This window comes from Phalangium opilio, unplaced genomic scaffold, assembly GCF_054372755.1.
Source record: "Phalangium opilio isolate 3A_F unplaced genomic scaffold, DU_Popi_V2 ptg000087l_1, whole genome shotgun sequence".
In the NCBI taxonomy this organism is placed as follows: Eukaryota; Metazoa; Arthropoda; class Arachnida; order Opiliones; family Phalangiidae; genus Phalangium; species Phalangium opilio.
The window spans coordinates 2,672,971-2,695,700 of NW_028324192.1; the positions used below are offsets into that span (position 1 = coordinate 2,672,971).

Here is a 22,730-nt window from a genome sequence, read left to right on the forward strand (position 1 = left end):
CTGAGCTTCCGTGGCTGAATGGTTAGCGCGTTCGGCTGTTAACCAATAGGTTGGTGGTTAGAGCCCATCCGGGAGCGGTGTTGTGAGGTCTCAGATGTAACGTAAAATGTCAGAGTTTTTCCACAATACCTGACGAACATTTAATTTTTGGGCTTCCGTGGCGCAATTATTAGCGCGTTCAACTGTTAATCGAAAGGCTTGTGGTTCAGGCCCACCCGGAAGAGGTGTTGTGGGGTCTCAGATGTAGCGTAAAAAGTCAAAACTTATCCACAATACGTGACAACCATTTAATTTCTGAGCTTCTGTGGCTCAATGGTTAGCGCGTTCGGCTGTTAACCAATTGGTTGGTGGTTCGAGCCCACCCGGGAGCGGTGGTGTGGGATCTCAAATGTAACGTAGAAAGCCAAAGTTTTGCCACAATACCTGACGACCATTAAATTTTTGGGCTTCCTTGGCGCAATGGTTAGCGCGTTCGGCTGTTAACCGAAAGGTTGGTGGTTCGAGCCCAACCGGAAGAGGTGTTGTAGGGTCACACATGTAACGTAAAAAGTCATAACTTATCCACAATACCTGACAACCATTTAATTTCTGAGCTTCCGTGGCTCAAAGGTTAGCGCGTTCGGCTGTTTACCAATAGGTGTGTGGTTCGAGCCCATCCGGGAGCGGTTTTGTGACGTCTCAGATGTGACGTAAAAAATCAAGGTTTTTTCCACAACACCTGACGACCATTTAATTTTTGGTCTTCCGTGGCGCAATGGTTAGCGCGTTCGGCTGTTAACCAATAGGTTGGTGGTTCGAGCCCATCCGGGAGCGGTGTTGTGACGACTCAAATGTAACGTAAAATGTTAAAACTTTTCCACAATATGTGACAACCACTTAAATTCTGAGCTTCCGTGGCTCAATGGTTAGCGCGTTCGCCTGTTAACCAATAGGTTGGTGGTTCGAGCCCATCCGGGAGCGGTGTTGTGACGTCTTAGATGTGACGTAAAAATTCAAGGTTTTTCCACAATACCGGACGACCATTTAATTTTTGTGCTTCCGTGGCGCAATCGTTAGCGCGTTCGGCTGTTAACAGAAAGGTTGGTGGTTCGAGCACACCCGGGAGCGGTGCTATGAGGTCTCAGATGTTACGTAAAAAGTCAAAGTTTTGCCAATATACCTGACGACCATTAAATTTTTGGGCTTCCTTGGCTCAAAGGTTAGCGCGTTCGGCTGTTAACGAATAGGTGTGTGGTTCGAGCCCATCCGGGAGCGGCGTTGTGGGATCTCAGATGTAGTGTAAAAAGTCAAAACCTACCCACAATACGTGACAACCATTTAATTTCTGAGCTTCCGTGGCTCAATGGTTAGCGCGTTCGGCTGTTAACCAATAGGTTGGTGGTTTGAGCCCACCCGGGACCGGTGGTGTGGGATCTCAAATGTAACGTAGAAAGCCAAAGTTTTGCCAATATACCTGACGACCATTAAATTTTTGGGCTTCCTTGGCTCAAAGGTTAGCGCGTTCGGCTGTTAACGAATAGGTGTGTGGTTCGAGCCCATCCGGGAGCGGCGTTGTGGGATCTCAGATGTAGCGTAAAAAGTCAAAACTTTTCCACAATACGTGACAACCATTTAATTTCTGAGCTTCCGTGGCTCAATGGTTAGCGCGTTCGGCTGTTAAATAATAGGTTAGTGGTTCGAGCCCACCCGGGAGCGGCGTTGTGGGATCTCAAATGTAACGTAGAAAGCCAAAGTTTTTCCACAATACCTGACGATCATTTAATTTTTGGGCTTCCGTGGCGCAATGCTTAGGGCGTTCGGCTGTTAACCAATAGGTTGGTGGTTCGAGCCCACCCGGGTGCGGTGTTGTGGGATCTCAAACGTAACGTGGAAAGCCAAAGTTTTTCCACAATACCTGACGACCATTTAATTTTTGGGCTTCCGTGGCGCAATGATTAGCACGTTCAGCTGTTAATCGAAAGGTTGAAGGTTCGAGCCCACCCGGGAGAGGTGTTGTGGGGTCTCAGATGTAGCGTAAAAAGTCAAAACTTTTCCACAATACGTGACAACCATTTAATTTCTGAGCTTCCGTGGCGCAATGGTTAGCGCGTTCAGCAGTTAACAAATAATTTAGTGGTTCGAGCCCACCCGGGAGCGGCGTTGTGGGATCTCAAACGTAACGTAGAAAGCCAAAGTTTTTCCACAATACCTGACGACCATTTAATGTTTGGGCTTCCGTGGCGCAATGGTTAACGCGTTCGGCTGTTAACCAATAGGTTGGTGGTTCGAGCCCACCCGGGAGCGGTGTTGTGGGATCTCAAATGTAACGTAGAAAGCCAAAGTTTTTCCACAATACGTGACGACCATTTAATTTCTGAGCTTCGTGGCTCAATGGTTAGCGCGTTCGGCTGTTAACCAATAGGTTGGTGGTTAGAGCCCATCCGGGAGCGGTGTTGTGAGGTCTCAGATGTGACGTAAAAAGTCAAGGTTTTTCCACAATACCTGACGAACATTGAATTTTTGGGCTTCCGTGGCGCAATGGTTAGCGCGTTCAGCTGTTAATCGAAAGGTTGGTGGTTCGAGCCCAACCAGGAGAGGTGTTGTGGGGTCTCAGATGTAGCGTAAAAAGTCAAAACTTTTCCACAATACGTGACAACCATTTAATTTCTGAGCTTCCGTGGCTGAATGGTTAGCGCGTTCGGCTGTTAACCAATAGGTTGGTGGTTAGAGCCCATCCGGGAGCGGTGTTGTGAGGTCTCAGATGTAACGTAAAATGTCAGAGTTTTTCCACAATACCTGACGAACATTTAATTTTTGGGCTTCCCTGGCGCAATTATTAGCGCGTTCAACTGTTAATCGAAAGGCTGGTGGTTCAGGCCCACCCGGAAGAGGTGTTGTGGGGTCTCAGATGTAGCGTAAAAAGTCAAAACTTATCCACAATACGTGACAACCATTTAATTTCTGAGCTTCCGTGGCTCAATGGTTAGCGCGTTCGGCTGTTAACCAATAGGTTGGTGGTTCGAGCCCATCCGGGAGCGGTGTTGTGAGGTCTCAGATGTGACGTAAAAAGTCAAGGTTTTTCCACAATACCTGACGAACATTGAATTTTTGGGCTTCCGTGGCGCAATGGTTAGCGCGTTCAGCTGTTAATCGAAAGGTTGGTGGTTCGAGCCCAACCGGGAGAGGTGTTGTGGGGTCTCAGATGTAGCGTAAAAAGTCAAAACTTTTCCACAATACGTGACAACCATTTAATTTCTGAGCTTCCGTGGCTGAATGGTTAGCGCGTTCGGCTGTTAACCAATAGGTTGGTGGTTAGAGCCCATCCGGGAGCGGTGTTGTGAGGTCTCAGATGTAACGTAAAATGTCAGAGTTTTTCCACAATACCTGACGAACATTTAATTTTTGGGCTTCCGTGGCGCAATTATTAGCGCGTTCAACTGTTAATCGAAAGGCTTGTGGTTCAGGCCCACCCGGAAGAGGTGTTGTGGGGTCTCAGATGTAGCGTAAAAAGTCAAAACTTATCCACAATACGTGACAACCATTTAATTTCTGAGCTTCTGTGGCTCAATGGTTAGCGCGTTCGGCTGTTAACCAATTGGTTGGTGGTTCGAGCCCACCCGGGAGCGGTGGTGTGGGATCTCAAATGTAACGTAAAAAGCCAAAGTTTTGCCACAATACCTGACGACCATTAAATTTTTGGGCTTTCTTGGCGCAATGGTTAGCGCGTTCGGCTGTTAACCGAAAGGTTGGTGGTTCGAGCCCAACCGGAAGAGGTGTTGTAGGGTCACACATGTAACGTAAAAAGTCATAACTTATCCACAATACCTGACAACCATTTAATTTCTGAGCTTCCGTGGCTCAAAGGTTAGCGCGTTCGGCTGTTTACCAATAGGTGTGTGGTTCGAGCCCATCCGGGAGCGGTTTTGTGACGTCTCAGATGTGACGTAAAAAGTCAAGGTTTTTTCCACAACACCTGACGACCATTTAATTTTTGGTCTTCCGTGGCGCAATGGTTAGCGCGTTCGGCTGTTAACCAATAGGTTGGTGGTTCGAGCCCATCCGGGAGCGGTGTTGTGAGGTCTCAGATGTAACGTAAAATGTCAGAGTTTTTCCACAATACCTGACGAACATTTAATTTTTGGGCTTCCGTGGCGCAATGATTAGCGCGTTCAGCTGTTAACCGAAAGGTTGGTGGTTCGAGCCCATCCGGGAGCGGTGTTGTGACGTCTCAAATGTAACGTAAAATGTTAAAACTTTTCCACAATATGTGACAACCACTTAAATTCTGAGCTTCCGTGGCTCAATGGTTAACGAATTCGGCTGTTAACCAATAGGTTGGTGGTTCGAGCCCACCCGGGAGCGGTATTTTGGGATCTCAAATGTAACGTTGAAAGCCAAAATTTATCCACAATACCTGACGACCATTTATTTTTTGGGCTTCCGTGGCGCAATGGTCAGCGCGTTCAGCTGTTAATCGAAAGGCTGGCGGTTCAAGCCCACCCGGAAGAGGTGTTGTGGGGTCTCAGATGTAGTGTAAAAAGTCAAAACCTACCCACAATACGTGACAACCATTTAATTTCTGAGCTTCCGTGGCTCAATGGTTAGCGCGTTCGGCTGTTAACCAATAGGAAGGTGGTTTGAGCCCACCCGGGACCGGTGGTGTGGGATCTCAAAGGTAACGTAGAAAGCCAAAGTTTTGCCACAATACCTGACGACCATTAAATTTTTGGGCTTCCTTGGCTCAAAGGTTAGCGCGTTCGGCTGTTAACGAATAGGTGTGTGGTTCGAGCCCATCCGGGAGCGGTGTTGTGACGTCTCAGATGTGACGTAAAAAGTCAAGGTTTTTTCCACAGCACCTGACGACCATTTAATTTTTGGGCTTCCGTGGCGCAATGATTAGCGCGTTCAGCTGTTAATCGAAAGGTTGAAGGTTCGAGCCCACCCGAGAGAGGTGTTGTGGGGTCTCAGATGTAGCGTAAAAAGTCAAAACTTTTCCGCAATACGTGACAACCATTTAAATTCTGAGCTTCCGTGGCTCAATGGTTAGCGCGTTCGCCTGTTAACCAATAGGTTGGTGGTTCGAGCCCATCCGGGAGCGGTGTTGTGACGTCTTAGATGTGACGTAAAAATTCAAGGTTTTTCCACAATACCGGACGACCATTTAATTTTTGGGCTTCCGTGGCGCAATCGTTAGCGCGTTCGGCTGTTAACAGAAAGGTTGGTGGTTCGAGCACACCCGGGAGCGGTGCTATGAGGTCTCAGATGTTACGTAAAAAGTCAAAGTTTTTCCACAATACCGGACGACCATTTAATTTTTGGGCTTCCGTTGCGCAATGGTTAGCGCGTTCAGCTGCTGTTCAAAAGACTGGTGGTTTGAGCCCTCCCGGGAGCGGTGTTGTGACGTCTCAGATGTAACATAAAATGTCAGAGTTTTTCCACAATACCTGACGAAAATTGAATTTTTGGGCTTCCGTGGCGCAATGGTTAGCGCGTTCAGCTGTTAATCGAAAGGTTGGTGGTTCGAGCCCACCCGGGAGAGGTGTTGTGGGGTCTCAGATGTAGCGTAAAAAGTCAAAACGTTTCCACAATACGTGACAACCATTTAATTTCTGAGCCTCCGTGGCTCAATGGTTAGCGCGTTCGGCTGTTAACCAATAGGTTAGTGGTTCGAGCCCACCCGGGAGCGGCGTTGTGGGATCTCAAATGTAACGTAGAAAGCCAAAGTTTTTCCACAATACCTGACGATTTAATTTTTGGGCTTCCGTGGCGCAATGGTTAGGGCGTTCGGCTGTTAACCAATAGGTTGGTGGTTCGAGCCCTCCCGGGCGCGGTGTTGTGGGATCTCAAACGTAACGTAGAAAGCCAAAGTTTTTCCACAATACCTGACGACCATTTAATTTTTGGGCTTCCGTGGCGCGATGATTAGCGCGTTCAGCTGTTAATCGAAAGGTTGAAGGTTCGAGCCCACCCGGGAGAGGTGTTGTGGGGTCTCAGATGTAGTGTAAAAATTCAAAACTTTTCCACAATACGTGACAACCATTTAATTTCTGAGCTTCCGTGGCTCAATGGTTAGCGCTTTCGGCTGATAACCAATAGGTTGGTGGTTCGAGCCCATCCGATAGCGGTGTTGTGAAGTCTCAGATGTGACGTAAAAAGTCAAGGTTTTTACACAATACCTGACGAGCATTTAATTTTTGGGCTTCCGTGGCGCAATGGTTAGCGCGTTCAGCAGTTAACAAATAGGTTAGTGGTTCGAGCCCACCCGGGAGCGGCGTTGTGGGATCTCAAACGTAACGTAGAAAGCCAAAGTTTTTCCACAATACCTGACGACCATTTAATTTTTGGGCTTCCGTGGCGCAATGGTTAGCGCGTTCGGCTGTTAACCAATAGGTTGGTGGTTCGAGCCCATCCGGGAGCGGTGTTGTGAGGTCTCAGAAGTGACGTAAAAAGTCAAGGTTTTTCCACAATACCTGACGAACATTTAATTCTTGGGCTTCCTTGGCGCAACGGTTAGCGCGTTCGGCTGTTAACCGAAAGGTTGGTGGTTCGAGCCCAACCGGGAGAGGTGTTGTAGGGTCTCAGATGTAACGTAATAAGTCATAACTTATCCACAATACCTGACAACCATTTAATTTCTGAGCTTCCGTGGCTCAATGGTTAGCGCTTTCGGCTGTTAACCAATAGGTTGGTGGTTCGAGCCCACCCGGGAGCGGTGTTGTGAGGTCTCAGATGTGACGTAAAAAGTCAAGGTTTTTACACAATACCTGACGAGCATTTAATTTTTTAACTTCCGTGGCGCAATGGTTAGCGCGTTCAGCTTTTAACCAATAGGGTGGTGGTTCGAGCCCAACCGGGAGCGGTGTTGTGGGATCTCAAATGTAACGTAGAAAGACAAAGTTTTTCCACAATACCTGACGACCATTTATTTTTTGGGCTTCCTTGGCGCAATGGTTAGCGCGTTCGGCTGTTAACCGAAAGGTTGGTGGTTCGAGCACAACCGAGAGAGGTGTTGTAGGGTCTCAGATGTAACGTAATAAGTCATAATTTATCCACAATACCTGACAACCATTTAATTTCTGAGCTTCCGTGGCTCAATGGTTAGCGCGTTCGGCTGTTAACCAATAGGTTGGTGGTTCGAGCCCATCCGGGAGTGGTGTTGTGAGGTGTCAGATGTAACGTAAAATGTCAGAGTTTTTCCACAATACCTGACGAACATTTAATTTTTGGGCTTCCGTGGCGCAATGGTTAGCGCGTTCGGCTGTTAACCAATAGGTGGGTTGTTCGAGCGGTGTTGTGTGATCTCAAATGTAACGTAGAAAGCCAAAGTTTTTCCACAATACCTGACGACTATTTAATTTTTGGGCTTCCGTGGCGCAATGATTAGCGCGTTCAGCTGTTAACCAATAGGTTGGTGGTTCGACCCCATCCGGAAGCGGTGTTGTGAGGTCTCAGATGTGACGTAAAAAGTCAAGGTTTTTACATAATACCTGACGAGCATTTAACTTTTGGGCTTCCGTGGCGCAATGGTTAGCGCGTTCAGCTGCTATTCAAAAGACTGGTGGTTTGAGCTCTCCCGGGAGCGGTGTTGTGACGTCTCAAATGTAACATAAAATGTCAGAGTTTTTCCACAATACCTGTCGAACATTGAATTTTTGGGCTTCCGTGGCGCAATGGTTAGCGCGTTCAGCTGTTAATCGAGAGGTTGGTGGTACGAGCCCACCCGGGAGAGGTGTTGTGGGGTCTCAGATGTAGCGTAAAAAGTCAAAACCTTTCCACAATACGTGACAACCATTTAATTTCTGGGCTTCCGTGGCTCAATGATTAGCGCGTTCGGCTGTTAACCAATAGGTTTGTGGTTCGAGCCCATCCGGGATGCGGTGTTGTGAGGTCTCAGATGTAACCTAAAATGTCAGAGTTTTTCACAATACCTGACGAACATTTAATTTTTGGGCTTCCGTGGCGCAATGATTAGCGCGTTCAGCTGTTAATCGAAAGGTTGAAGGTTCGAGCCCACCCGGGAGAGGTGTTGTGGGGTCTCATATGTAGCGTAAAAAGTCAAAACTTATCCACAATACGTGACAATCATTTAATTTCTGAGCTTCCGTGGCTCAATGGTTAGCGCGTTCGGCTGTTAACCAATAGGTTGGTGGTTCGAGCTCATCCGGGAGCGGTGTTGTGAGGTCTCAGATGTGACGTAGAAAGCCAAAGTTTTTCCACAATACCTGACGACCATTTAATTTTTGGGCTTCCGTGGCTCAATGGTTAGCGCGTTCGGCTGTTAACCAATAGGTTGGTGGTTCGAGCCCATCCGGGAGCGGTGTTGTGTGATCTCAAATGTAACGTAGAAAGCCAAAGTTTTTCCACAATACCTGACGACCATTTAATTTTTGGGCTTCCGTGGCGCAATGATTAGCGCGTTCAGCTGTTAATCGAAAGGTTGAAGGTTCGAGCCCACCCGGGAGAGGTGTTGTGGGGTCTCAGATGTAGCGTAAAAAGTCAAAACTTTTCCACAATACGTGACAACCATTTAATTTCTGAGCTTCCGTGGCTCAATGGTTAGCGCTTTCGGCTGTTAACCAATAGGTTGGTGGTTCGAGCCCATCCGGGAGCGGTGTTGTGAGATCTCAGATGTGACGTAAAAAGTCAAGATTTTTCCACAATACCTGACGAGCAATTAATTTTTGGGCTTCCGTGGCGCGTTCGGCTGTTAACCAATAGGTTGGTGGTTCGAGCCCACCCGGGAGCGGTGTTGTGGGATCTCAAATGTAACGTAGAAAGCCAAAGTTTTTCCACAATACGTGACGACCATTTAATTTCTGAGCTTCCGTGGCTCAATGGTTAGCGCGTTCGGCTGTTAACCAATAGGTTGGTGGTTCGAGCCCATCCGGGAGCGGTGTTGTGAGGTCTCAGATGTGACGTAAAAAGTCAAGGTTTTACCACAATACCTGACGAACATTTAATTTTTGGGCTTCCATGGCGCAATGGTTAGCGCGTTCGGCTGTTAACCGAAAGGTTGGTGGTTCGAGCCCACCCGGGAGAGGTGTTGTGGGGTCTCAGATGTAGCGTTAAAAGTCAAAACGTTTCCACAATACGTGACAACCATTTAATTTCTGAGCCTCCGTGGCTCAATTGTTAGCGCGTTCGGCTGTTAACCAATAGGTTAGTGGTTCGAGCCCACCCGGGAGCGGCGTTGTGGGATCTCAAATGTAACGTAGAAAGCCAAAGTTTTTCCACAATACCTGACGATCATTTAATTTTTGGGCTTCCGTGGCGCAATGGTTAGGGCGTTCGGCTGTTAACCATTAGGTTGGTGGTTCGAGCCCACCCGGGCGCGGTGTTGTGGGATCTCAAACGTAACGTAGAAAGCCAATGTTTTTCCACAATACCTGACGACCATTTAATTTTTGGGCTTCCGTGGCGCAATGATTGGCGCGTTCAGCTGTTAATCGAAAGGTTGAAGGTTCGTGCCCACCCGAGAGAGGTGTTGTGGGGTCTCAGATGTAGCGTAAAAAGTCAAAAATTTTCCGCAATACGTGAAAACCATTTAATTTCTGAGCTTCCGTGGCTCAATGATTAGCGCGTTCGGCTGTTAACCAATAGGTTGGTGGTTCGAGCCCATCCGGGAGCGGTGTTGTGACGTCTCAGATGTGACGTAAAAAGTCCAGGTTTTTCCACAATACCGGACGACCATTTAATTTTGGGGCTTCCGTGGCGCAATCGTTAGCGCGTTCGGCTGTTAACAGAAAGGTTGGTGGTTCGAGCACACCCGGGAGCGGTGCTATGAGGTCTCAGATGTTACGCAAAAAGTCCAGGTTTTTCCACAATACCGGACGACCATTGAATTTTTGGGCTTCCGTGGCGCAATGGTTAGCGCTTTCAGCTGTTAATCGAGAGGTTAGTGGTTCGAGCCCACCCGGGAGCGGCGTTGTGGGATCTCAAACGTAACGTAGAAAGCCAAAGTTTTTCCACAATACCTGACGACCATTTAATTTTTGGGCTTCCGTGGCGCAATGGTTAACGCGTTCGGCTGTTAACAAATAGGTTGGTGGTTCGAGCCCACCCGGGAGCGGTGTTGTGGGATCTCAAATGTAACGTAGAAAGCCAAAGTTTTTCCACAATACATGACAACCATTTAATTTCTGAGCTTCCGTGGCTGAATGGTTAGCGCGTTCAGCTTTTAACCAATAGGGTGGTGGTTCGAGCCCACCCGGGAGCGGTGTTGTGGGATCTCAAATGTAACGTAGAAAGACAAAGTTTTTCCACAATACCTGACGACCATTTATTTTTTGGGCTTCCTTGGCGCAATGGTTAGCGCGTTCGGCTGTTAACCGAAAGGTTGGTGGTTCGAGACCAACCGAGAGAGGTGTTGTAGGGTCTCAGATGTAACGTAATAAGTCATAACTTATCCACAACACCTGACAACCATTTAATCTCTGAGCTTCCGTGGCTCAATGGTTAGCGCGTTCGGCTGTTAACCAATAGGTTGGTGGTTCGAGCCCATCCGGGAGCGGTGTTGTGAGGTCTCAGATGTAACGTAAAATGTCAGAGTTTTTCCACAATACCTGACGAACATTTAATTTTTGGGCTTCCGTGGCGCAATGGTTAGCGCGTTCGGCTGTTAACCAATAGGTTGGTGGTTCTAGCCCATCCGGGAGCGGTGTTGTGAGGTCTCAGATGTGACGTAAAAAGTCAAGGTTTTTACACAATACCTGACGAGCATTTAATTTTTAGCTTCCGTGGCGCAATGGTTAGCGCGTTCAGCAGTTAACAAATAGGTTAGTGGTTCGAGCCCACCCGGGAGCGGCGTTGTGGGATCTCAAACGTAACGTAGAAAGCCAAAGTTTTTCCACAATACCTGACGACCATTTAATTTTTGGGCTTCCTTGGCGCAATGGTTAACGCGTTCGGCTGTTAACCAATAGGTTGGTGGTTCGAGCCCACCCGGGAGCGGTGTTGTGGGATCTCAAATGTAACGTAGAAAGCCAAAGTTTTTCCACAATACCTGACGACCATTTAATTTCTGAGCTTCCGTGGCTCAATGGTTAGCGCGTTCGGCTGTTAACCAATAGGTTGGTGGTTCGAGCCCATCCGGGAGCGGTGTTGTGAGGTCTCAGAAGTGACGTAAAAAGTCAAGGTTTTTCCACAATACCTGACGAACATTTAATTTTTGGGCTTCCATGGCGCAATGGTTATCGCGTTCGGCTGTTAACCGAAAGGTTGGTGGTTCGAGCCCAACCGGGAGAGGTGTTGTGGGGTCTCAGATGTAGCGTAAAAAGTCAAAACTTTTCCACAATACGTGACGACCATTTAATTTCTGAGCTTCCGTGGCTGAATGGTTAGCGCGTTCAGCTTTTAACCAATAGGGTGGTGGTTCGAGCCCACCCGGGAGCGGTGTTGTGGGATCTCAAATGTAACGTAGAAAGACAAAGTTTTTCCACAATACCTGACGACCATTTATTTTTTGGGCTTCCTTGGCGCAATGGTTAGCGCGTTCGGCTGTCAACCGAAAGGTTGGTGGTTCGAGCCCAACCGTGAGAGGTGTTGTAGGGTCTCAGATGTAACGTAATAAGTCATAACTTATCCACAATACCTGACAACCATTTAGTCTCTGAGCTTCCGTGGCTCAATGGTTAGCGCGTTCGGCTGTTAACCAATAGGTTGGTGGTTCGAACCCATCCGGGAGCGGTGTTGTGAGGTCTTAGATGTAACGTAAAATGTCAGAGTTTTTCCACAATACCTGACGAACATTTAATTTTTGGGCTTCCGTGGCGCAATGGTTAGCGCGTTCGGCTGTTAACCAATAGGTTGGTTGTTCGAGCCCATCCGGGAGCGGTGTTGTGAGGTCTCAGATGTAACGTAAAATGTCAGAGTTTTTCCACAATACCTGACGAACATTTAATTTTTGGGCTTCCTTGGCGCAATTATTAGCGCGTTCAACTGTTAATCGAAAGGCTGGTGGTTCAAGCCCACCCGGAAGAGGTGTTGTGGGGTCTCAGATGTAGCGTAAAAAGTCAAAACTTATCCACAATACGTGACAACCATTTAATTTCTTAGATTCCGTGGCTCAATGGTTAGCGCGTTCGGCTGTTAACCAATAGGTTGGTGGTTCGAGCCCACCCGGGAGCGGTGGTGTGGGATCTCAAATGTAACGTAGAAAGCCAAAGTTTTGCCACAATACCTGACGACCATTAAATTTTTGGGCTTCCTTGGCGCAATTGTTAGTGCGTTCGGCTGTTAACCGAAAGGTTGGTGGTTCGTGCCCAACCGGAAGAGGTGTTGTAGGGTCTCAGATGTAACGTAAAAAGTCATAACTTATCTACAATACCTGACAACCATTTAATTTGTGAGCTTCCGTGGCTCAAAGGTTAGCGCGTTCGGCTGTTAACTAATAGGTGTGTGGTTCGAGCCCATCCGGGAGCGGTGTTGTGACGTCTCAGATGTGATGTAAAAAGTCAAGGTTTTTTCCACAACACCTGACGACCATTTAAATTTTGGGCTTCCGTGGCGCAATGGTTAGCGCGTTCGGCTGTTAACCAATAGGTTGGTGGTTCGAGCCCATCCGGGAGCGGTGTTGTGAGGTCTCAGATGTAACGTAAAATGTCAAGGTTTTTACACAATACCTGACGAGCATTTAACTTTGGGCTTCCGTGGCTCAATGGTTAGCGCGTTCGGCTGTTAACCAATAGGTTGGTGGTTCGAGCCCATCCGGGAGCGGTGTTGTGAGGTCTCAGATGTGACGTAAAAAGTCAAGGTTTTTACACAATACCTGACGAGCATTTAATTTTGGGCTTCCGTGGCTCAATGGTTAGCGCGTTCGGCTGTTAACCAATAGGTTGGTGGTTCGAGCCCATCCGGGAGCGGTATTGTGACGTCTCAGATGTGACGTTAAAAGTCAAGGTTTTTCCAAAATACCTGACGACCATTTAATTTTTGGGCTTCCGTGGCGCAATGGTTAGCGCGTTCAGCTGCTATTCAAAAGACTGGTGGTTTGAGCTCTCCCGGGAGCGGTGTTGTGACGTCTCAAATGTAACATAAAATGTCAGAGTTTTTCCACAATACCTGTCGAACATTGAATTTTTGGGCTTCCGTGGCGCAATGGTTAGCGCGTTCAGCTGTTAATCGAAAGGTTGGTGGTACGAGCCCACCCGGGAGAGGTGTTGTGGGGTCTCAGATGTAGCGTAAAAAGTCAAAACTCTTCCACAATACGTGAAAACCATTTAATTTCTGGGCTTCCGTGGCTCAATGATTAGCGCGTTCGGCTGTTAACCAATAGGTTGGTGGTTCGAGCCCACCCGGGAGCGGTGTTGTGGGATCTCAAATGTAACGTAAAATTTCAAGGTTTTTCCACAATACCTGACGAACATTTAATTTTTGGGCTTCCTTGGGGCAATGGTTAGCGCGTTCGGCTGTTAACCGAAAGGTTGGTGGTTCGATCCCAACCGGGAGAGGTGTTGTAGGGTATCAGATGTAACGTAATAAGTCATAACTTATCCACAATACCTGACAACCATTTAATTTCCGAGCTTCCTTGGCTCAATGGTTATCGCGTTCGGCTGTTAACCAATAGGTTTGTGGTTCGAGCCCATCCGGGATGCGGTGTTGTGAAGTCTCAGATGTAACGTAAAATGTCAGAGTTTTTCACAATACCTGACGAACATTTAATTTTTGGGCTTCCGTGGCGCAATGGTTAGCGCGTTCAGCTGTTAATCGAAAGGTTGAAGGTTCGAGCCCACCCGGGAGAGGTGTTGTGGGGTCTCATATGTAGCGTAAAAAGTCAAAACTTATCCACAATACGTGACAATCATTTAATTTCTGAGCTTCCGTGGCTCAATGGTTAGCGCGTTCGGCTGTTAACCAATAGGTTGGTGGTTCGAGCCCATCCGGGAGCGGTATTGTGACGTCTCAGATGTGACGTTAAAAGTCAAGGTTTTTCCAAAATACCTGACGACCATTTAATTTTTGGGCTTCCGTGGCGCAATGGTTAGCGCGTTCAGCTGCTATTCAAAAGACTGGTGGTTTGAGCTCTCCCGGGAGCGGTGTTGTGACGTCTCAAATGTAACATAAAATGTCAGAGTTTTTCCACAATACCTGTCGAACATTGAATTTTTGGGCTTCCGTGGCGCAATGGTTAGCGCGTTCAGCTGTTAATCGAAAGGTTGAAGGTTCGAGCCCACCCGGGAGAGGTGTTGTGGGGTCTCATATGTAGCGTAAAAAGTCAAAACTTATCCACAATACGTGACAATCATTTAATTTCTGAGCTTCCGTGGCTCAATGGTTAGCGCGTTCGGCTGTTAACCAATAGGTTGGTGGTTCGAGCTCATCCGGGAGCGGTGTTGTGAGGTCTCAGATGTGACGTAAAAAGTCAAGGTTTTTACGCAAAACCTGACGAGCATTTAATTTTTGGGCTTCCGTGGCGCAATGGTTAGCGCGTTCTGCTGTTGACCCATAGGTTGGTGGTTCGAGCCCACCCAGGAGCGGTGTTGTGGGATCTCAAATGTAACGTAGAAAGCCAAAGTTTTTCCACAATACCTGACAACCATTTAATTTCTGAGCTTCCGTGGCTCAATGGTTAGCGCGTTCGGCTGTTAGCCAATAGGTTGGTGCTTCAAGCATACCCGGGAGCGGTGTTGTGGGATCTCGAATGTAACGTAGAAAGCCAAAGTTTTTCCACAATACCTGACGACCATTTAATTTTTGGGCTTCCGTGGCGCAATGGTTAGCGCGTTCGGCTGTTAACCGAAAGGTTGGTGGTTCAAGCCCATCCGGGAGCGGTGTTGTGACGTCTCAGATGTTACGTAAAAAGTCAAGGTTTTTCCACAATACCTGACGAACATTTAATTTTTGGGCTTCCGTGGCTCAATAGTTAGCGCGTTCGGCTGTTAACCAATAGGTTGGTGGTTCGAGGCCACCCGGGAGCGGTGTTGTGGGATCTCACATGTAACGTAGAAAGCCAAAGTTTTTCCACAATACCTGACGACCATTTAATTTTTGGGCTTCCTTGGCGCAATGGTTAGCGCGTTCGGCTGGTAACCGAAAGGTTGGTGGTTCAAGCCCACCCGGGAGCGGTGTTGTGGGATCACGAATGTAACGTAGAAAGCCAAAGTTTTTCCAGAATACCTGACGACCATTTAATTTTTGGGCTTCCGTGGCGCAATAATTAGCGCGTTCAGCTGTTAATCGAAAGGTTGGTGGTTCGAGCCCACCCGAGAGAGGTGTTGTGGGGTCTCAGATGTAGCGTAAAAAGTCAAAAATTTTCCACAATTCGTGACAACCATTTAATTTCTGAGCTTTCGTGGCTCAATGGTTAGCGCTTTCAGCTGTTAATCGAGAGGTTAGTGGTTCGAGCCCACCCGGGAGCGGCGTTGTGGGATCTCAAACGTAACGTAGAAAGCCAAAGTTTTTCCACAATACCTGACGACCATTTAATTTTTGGGCTTCCGTGGCGCAATGGTTAACGCGTTCGGCTGTTAACAAATAGGTTGGTGGTTCGAGCCCACCCGGGAGCGGTGTTGTGGGATCTCAAATGTAACGTAGAAAGCCAAAGTTTTTCCACAATACGTGACAACCATTTAATTTCTGAGCTTCCGTGGCTGAATGGTTAGCGCGTTCAGCTTTTAACCAATAGGGTGGTGGTTCGAGCCCACCCGGGAGCGGTGTTGTGGGATCTCAAATGTAACGTAGAAAGACAAAGTTTTTCCACAATACCTGACGACCATTTATTTTTTGGGCTTCCTTGGCGCAATGGTTAGCGCGTTCGGCTGTTAACCGAAAGGTTGGTGGTTCGAGACCAACCGAGAGAGGTGTTGTAGGGTCTCAGATGTAACGTAATAAGTCATAACTTATCCACAACACCTGACAACCATTTAATCTCTGAGCTTCCGTGGCTCAATGGTTAGCGCGTTCGTCTGTTAACCGATAGGTTGGTGGTTCGAGCCCATCCGGGAGCGGTGTTGTGAGGTCTCAGATGTAACGTAAAATGTCAGAGTTTTTCCACAATACCTGACGAACATTTAATTTTTGGGCTTCCGTGGCGCAATGGTTAGCGCGTTCGGCTGTTAACCAATAGGTTGGTGGTTCGAGCCCATCCGGGAGCGGTGTTGTGAGGTCTCAGATGTGACGTAAAAAGTCAAGGTTTTTACACAATACCTGACGAGCATTTAATTTTTAGCTTCCGTGGCGCAATGGTTAGCGCGTTCAGCAGTTAACAAATAGGTTAGTGGTTCGAGCCCACCCGGGAGCGGCGTTGTGGGATCTCAAACGTAACGTAGAAAGCCAAAGTTTTTCCACAATACCTGACGACCATTTAATTTTTGGGCTTCCGTGGCGCAATGGTTAACGCGTTCGGCTGTTAACCAATAGGTTGGTGGTTCGAGCCCACCCGGGAGCGGTGTTGTGGGATCTCAAATGTAACGTAGAAAGCCAAAGTTTTTCCACAATACGTGACGACCATTTAATTTCTGAGCTTCCGTGGCTCAATGGTTAGCGCGTTCGGCTGTTAACCAATAGGTTGGTTTTTCGAGCCCATCCGGGAGCGGTGTTGTGAGGTCTCAGAAGTGACGTAAAAAGTCAAGGTTTTTCCACAATACCTGACGAACATTTAATTTTTGGGCTTCCATGGCGCAATGGTTAGCGCGTTCGGCTGTTAACCGAAAGGTTGGTGGTTCGAGCCCAACCGGGAGAGGTGTTGTGGGGTCTCAGATGTAGCGTAAAAAGTCAAAACTTTTCCACAATACGTGACGACCATTTAATTTCTGAGCTTCCGTGGCTGAATGGTTAGCGCGTTCAGCTTTTAACCAATAGGGTGGTGGTTCGAGCCCACCCGGGAGCGGTGTTGTGGGATCTCAAATGTAACGTAGAAAGACAAAGTTTTTCCACAATACCTGACGACCATTTATTTTTTGGGCTTCCTTGGCGCAATGGTTAGCGCGTTCGGCTGTCAACCGAAAGGTTGGTGGTTCGAGCCCAACCGTGAGAGGTGTTGTAGGGTCTCAGATGTAACGTAATAAGTCATAACTTATCCACAATACCTGACAACCATTTAGTCTCTGAGCTTCCGTGGCTCAATGGTTAGCGCGTTCGACTGTTAACCAATAGGTTGGTGGTTCGAGCCCATCCGGGAGCGGTGTTGTGAGGTCTTAGATGTAACGTAAAATGTCAGAGTTTTTCCACAATACCTGACGAACATTTAAATTTTGGGCTTCCGTGGCGCAATGGTTAGCGCGTTCGGCTGTTAACCAATAGGTTGGTTGTTCGAGCCCATCCGGGAGCGGTGTTGTGAGGTCTCAGATGTAACGTAAAATGTCAGAGTTTTTCCACAATACCTGACGAACATTTAATTTTTGGGCTTCCTTGGCGCAATTATTAGCGCGTTCAACTGTTTATCGAAAGGCTGGTGGTTCAAGCCCACCCGGAAGAGGTGTTGTGGGGTCTCAGATGTAGCGTAAAAAGTCAAAACTTATCCACAATACGTGACAACCATTTAATTTCTGAGATTCCGTGGCTCAATGGTTAGCGCGTTCGGCTGTTAACCAATAGGTGTGTGGTTCGAGCCCATCCGGGAGCGGTGTTGTGACGTCTCAGATGTGATGTAAAAAGTCAAGGTTTTTTCCACAACACCTGACGACCATTTAAATTTTGGGCTTCCGTGGCGCAATGGTTAGCGCGTTCGGCTGTTAACCAATAGGTTGGTGGTTCGAGCCCATCCGGGAGCGGTGTTGTGAGGTCTCAGATGTAACGTAAAATGTCAAGGTTTTTACACAATACCTGACGAGCATTTAACTTTGGGCTTCCGTGGCTCAATGGTTAGCGCGTTCGGCTGTTAACCAATAGGTTGGTGGTTCGAGCCCATCCGGGAGCGGTGTTGTAAGGTCTCAGATGTGACGTAAAAAGTCAAGGTTTTTACACAATACCTGACGAGCATTTAACTTTGGGCTTCCGTGGCTCAATGGTTAGCGCGTTCGGCTGTTAACCAATAGGTTGGTGGTTCGAGCCCATCCGGGAGCGGTATTGTGACGTCTCAGATGTGACGTTAAAAGTCAAGGTTTTTCCAAAATACCTGACGACCATTTTAATTTTTGGGCTTCCGTGGCGCAATGGTTAGCGCGTTCAGCTGCTATTCAAAAGATTGGTGGTTTGAGCTCTCCCGGGAGCGGTGTTGTGACGTCTCAAATGTAACATAAAATGTCAGAGTTTTTCCACAATACCTGTCGAACATTGAATTTTTGGGCTTCCGTGGCGCAATGGTTAGCGCGTTCAGCTGTTAATCGAAAGGTTGGTGGTACGAGCCCACCCGGGAGAGGTGTTGTGGGGTCTCAGATGTAGCGTAAAAAGTCAAAACTCTTCCACAATACGTGAAAACCATTTAATTTCTGGGCTTCCGTGGCTCAATGATTAGCCCGTTCGGCTGTTAACCAATAGGTTGGTGGTTCGAGCCCACCCGGGAGCGGTGTTGTGGGATCTCAAATGTAACGTAAAATTTCAAGGTTTTTCCACAATACCTGACGAACATTTAATTTTTGGGCTTCCTTGGGGCAATGGTTAGCGCGTTCGGCTGTTAACCGAAAGGTTGGTGGTTCGATCCCAACCGGGAGAGGTGTTGTAGGGTATCAGATGTAACGTAATAAGTCATAACTTATCCACAATACCTGACAACCATTTAATTTCCGAGCTTCCTTGGCTCAATGGTTATCGCGTTCGGCTGTTAACCAATAGGTTTGTGGTTCGAGCCCATCCGGGATGCGGTGTTGTGAAGTCTCAGATGTAACGTAAAATGTCAGAGTTTTTCACAATACCTGACGAACATTTAATTTTTGGGCTTCCGTGGCGCAATGGTTAGCGCGTTCAGCTGTTAATCGAAAGGTTGAAGGTTCGAGCCCACCCGGGAGAGGTGTTGTGGGGTCTCATATGTAGCGTAAAAAGTCAAAACTTATCCACAATACGTGACAATCATTTAATTTCTGAGCTTCCGTGGCTCAATGGTTAGCGCGTTCGGCTGTTAACCAATAGGTTGGTGGTTCGAGCTCATCCGGGAGCGGTGTTGTGAGGTCTCAGATGTGACGTAAAAAGTCAAGGTTTTTACGCAAAACCTGACGAGCATTTAATTATTGTGCTTCCGTGGCGCAATGGTTAGCGCGTTCGGCTGTTAGCCAATAGGTTGGTGGTTCGAGCCCACCCGGGAGCAGTGTTGTGGGATCTCAAATGTAACGTAGAAAGCCAAAGTTTTTCCACAATACCTGACGACCATTTAATTTCTGAGCTTCCGTGGCTCAATGGTTAGCGCGTTCAGCTGTTAATCGAAAGGTTGGTGGTTGTGGGGTCTCAAATGTAACGTAGAAAGCCAAAGTTTTTCCACAATACCTGACAACCATTTAATTTCTGAGCTTCCGTGGCTCAATGGTTAGCGCGTTCGGCTGTTAGCCAATAGGTTGGTGCTTCAAGCATACCCGGGAGCGGTGTTGTGGGATCTCACATGTAACGTAGAAAGCCAAAGTTTTTCCACAATACCTGACGACCATTTAATTTTTGGGCTTCCTTGGCGCAATGGTTAGCGCGTTCGGCTGGTAACCGAAAGGTTGGTGGTTCAAGCCCACCCGGGAGCGGTGTTGTGGGATCACGAATGTAACGTAGAAAGCCAAAGTTTTTCCAGAATACCTGACGACCATTTAATTTTTGGGCTTCCGTGGCGCAATAATTAGCGCGTTCAGCTGTTAATCGAAAGGTTGGTGGTTCGAGCCCACCCGAGAGAGAGGTGTTGTGGGGTCTCAGATGTAGCGTAAAAAGTCAAAACTTTTCCACAATACGTGACAACCATTTAATTTCTGAGCTTTCGTGGCTCAATGGTTAGCGCGTTCGGCTGTTAGCCAATAGGTTGGTGGTTCGAGCCCACCCGGGAGCGGTGTTGTGGGATCTCAAATGTAACGTAGAAAGCCAAAGTTTTTCCACAATACCTGACGATCATTTAATTTTTGGGCTTCCGTGGCGCAATGGTTAGCGCGTTCAGCTGTTATTCAAAAGACTGGTGGTTTGAGCCCTTTCGGGAGCGGTGTTGTGAGGTCTCAGATGTGACGTAAAAAGTCAAGGTTTTTCCACAATACCTGACGACCATTTAATTTTTGAGCTTCCGTGGCGCAATGTTTAGCGCGTTCTTCTGTTAATCGAAAGGTTGGTGGTTCGAGCCCACCCGGGAGAGATGTTGTGGGGTCTCAGATGTGACGTAAAAAGTCAAGGTTTTTCCACAATACCTGACGACCATTTAATTTTTGAGCTTCCGTGGCGCAATGGTTAGCGCGTTCTTCTGTTAATCGAAAGGTTGGTGGTTCGAGCCCACCCGGGAGAGGTGTTGTGGGGTCTCAGATGTAGCGTAAAAAGTCAAAACTTTTCCACAATACGTGACAACGATTTAATTTCTGAGCTTCCGTGGCTCAATGTTTAGCGTGTTCGGCTGTTAACCAATAGGTTGGTGGTTCGGGCCCACCCGGGAGCGGTGTTGTGAGTTCTCAGATGTGACGTAAAATGTCAGAGTTTTTCCACAATACCTGACGAATATTTAATATTTGGGCTTCCTTGGCGCAATGGTTAGCGCGTTTGGCTGTTAACAGAAAGTTTGGTGGTTCGAGCACACCCGGGAGCGGTGCTATGAGGTCTCAGATGTTACGTAAAAAGTCAAAGTTTTTCCACAATACCGGACGACCATTTAATTTCAGAGCTTCCGTGGCTCAATGGCTAGCGCTTTCGGCTTTTAACCGAAATTTTGGTTTTTCGAGCCCATCCGGGAGCGTTTTGTGAGGTCTCAGATGTAACGTAAAAAGTCAGAGTTTTTCCACAATACATGACGACCATTTAATATTTAGGCTTCCGTGGCGCAATGGTTAGCGCGTTCAGCTGCTATTCAAAAGACTGGTGGTTTGAGCCCTCCCGGGAGCGGTGTTGTGACGTCTCGAATGTAACGTAAAATGTCAGAGTTTTTCCACAATACCTGACGAACATTTAATTTTTGGGCTTCCGTGGCGCAATAATTAGCGCGTTCAGCTGTTAATCGAAAGGTTGGTGGTTCGAGCCCACCCGGGAGAGGTTTTGTGGGGTCTCAGATGTAGCGTAAAATGTCAAAACTTTTCCACAATACGTAACAACCTTTTAATTTCTGAGCTTCCGTGGCTCAATGCTTAGCGCGTTCGGCTGTTAGCCAATAGGTTGGTGGTTCGAGCCCACCCGGGAGCGGTGTTGTGGGATCTCAAATGTAACGTAGAAAGCCAAAGTTTTTCCACAATACCTGACGACCATTTATTTTTTGGGCTTCCTTGGCGCAATGGTTAGAGCGTTCGGCTGTTAACCGAAAGGTTGGTGGTTCGAGCCCAACCGAGAGAGGTGTTGTAGGGTCTCAGATGTAACGTAATAAGTCATAACTTATCCACAATACGTGACAACCATTTAATTTCTGAACTTCCGTGGCTCAATGGTTAGCGCGTTCGGCTGTTAACCAATAGGTTGGTGGTTCGAGCCCTCCCAGGAGCGGTGGTGTGGGATCTCAAATGTAACGTAGAAAGCCAAAGTTTTGCCACAATACCTGACGACCATTAAATTTTTGGGCTTCCTTGGCGCAATGGTTAGCGCGTTCGGCTGTTAACCGAAAGGTTGGTGGTTCGAGCCCAACCGGAATAGGTGTTGTGACGTCTCAGGTGTGACGTAAAAAGCCAAGGTTTTTTCCACAACACCTGACGACCATTTAATTTTTGGGCTTCCGTGGCGCAATGGTTAGCGCGTTCGGCTTTTAACCAATAGGTTGGTGGTTCGAGCCCATCCGGGAGCGGTGTAGTGAGGTCTCAGATGTAACGTAAAATGTCAGAGTTTTTCCACAATACCTGACGAACATTTAATTTTTGGGCTTCCGTGCCGCAATGACTAGCGCGTTCAGCTGTTAATCGAAAGGTTGAAGGTTCGAGCCCACCCGGGAGAGGTGTTGTGGGGTCTCAGATGTAGCGTAAAAAGTCAAAACTTTTCCACAATACGTGACAACCATTTAATTTTTGGGCTTCCGTGGCGCAATGGTTAGCGCGTTCAGCTGCTATTCAAAAGACTGGTGGTTTGAGCCCTCCCGGGAGCGGTGTTGTGACGTCTCAGATGTAACATAAAATGTCAGAGTTTTTCCACAATACCTGACGAACATTGAAATTTTGGGCTTCCGTGGCGCAATGGTTAGCGCGTTCAGCTGTTAATCGAAAGGTTGGTGGTTCGAGCCCACCCGGGAGAGGTGTTGTGGGGTCTGAGATGTAGCGTAAAAAGTCAAAACTTTTCCACAATACGTGACAACCATTTAATTTCTGAGCTTCCGTGGCTCAATGGTTAGCGCGTTCGGCTGTTAACTAATAGGTTAGTGGTTCGAGCCCACCCGGGAGCGGCGTTGTGGGATCTCAAATGTAACGTAGAAAGCCAAAGTTTTTCCACAATACCTGACGATCATTTAATTTTTGGGCTTCCGTGGCGCAATGCTTAGGGCGTTCGGCTGTTAACCAATAGGTTGGTGGTTCGAGCCTATCTGGGAGAAGTGTTGTGACGTCTCAGATGTAACGTAAAATGTCAGAGTTTTTCCACAATACCTGACGAACATTTAATTTTTGGGCTTGCGTGGCGCAATGGTTAGCGCGTTCAGCTGTTAATCGAAAGGTTGTAGGTTCGAGCCCACCCGGGAGAGGTGTTGTTGGGTCTCATATGTAGCGTAAAAAGTCAAAACTTTTCCACAATACGTGACAACCATT

The 22,730-nt window shown here is 47.6% G+C and overlaps 2 non-coding genes across 2 annotated transcripts; both read left to right on the plus strand.

Moving 5' to 3' along the window:
- Nucleotides 1-14,971: 14,971 nt before the first annotated feature.
- TRNAT-GGU (transfer RNA threonine (anticodon GGU)) lies at nt 14,972-15,044 on the plus strand. The gene has a single exon. It is a non-coding gene; the product is annotated as a tRNA-Thr (tRNA).
- Nucleotides 15,045-19,504: 4,460 nt separating this feature from the next.
- TRNAT-GGU (transfer RNA threonine (anticodon GGU)) lies at nt 19,505-19,577 on the plus strand. Its single transcript has one exon. It is a non-coding gene; the product is annotated as a tRNA-Thr (tRNA).
- Nucleotides 19,578-22,730: the final 3,153 nt, after the last annotated feature.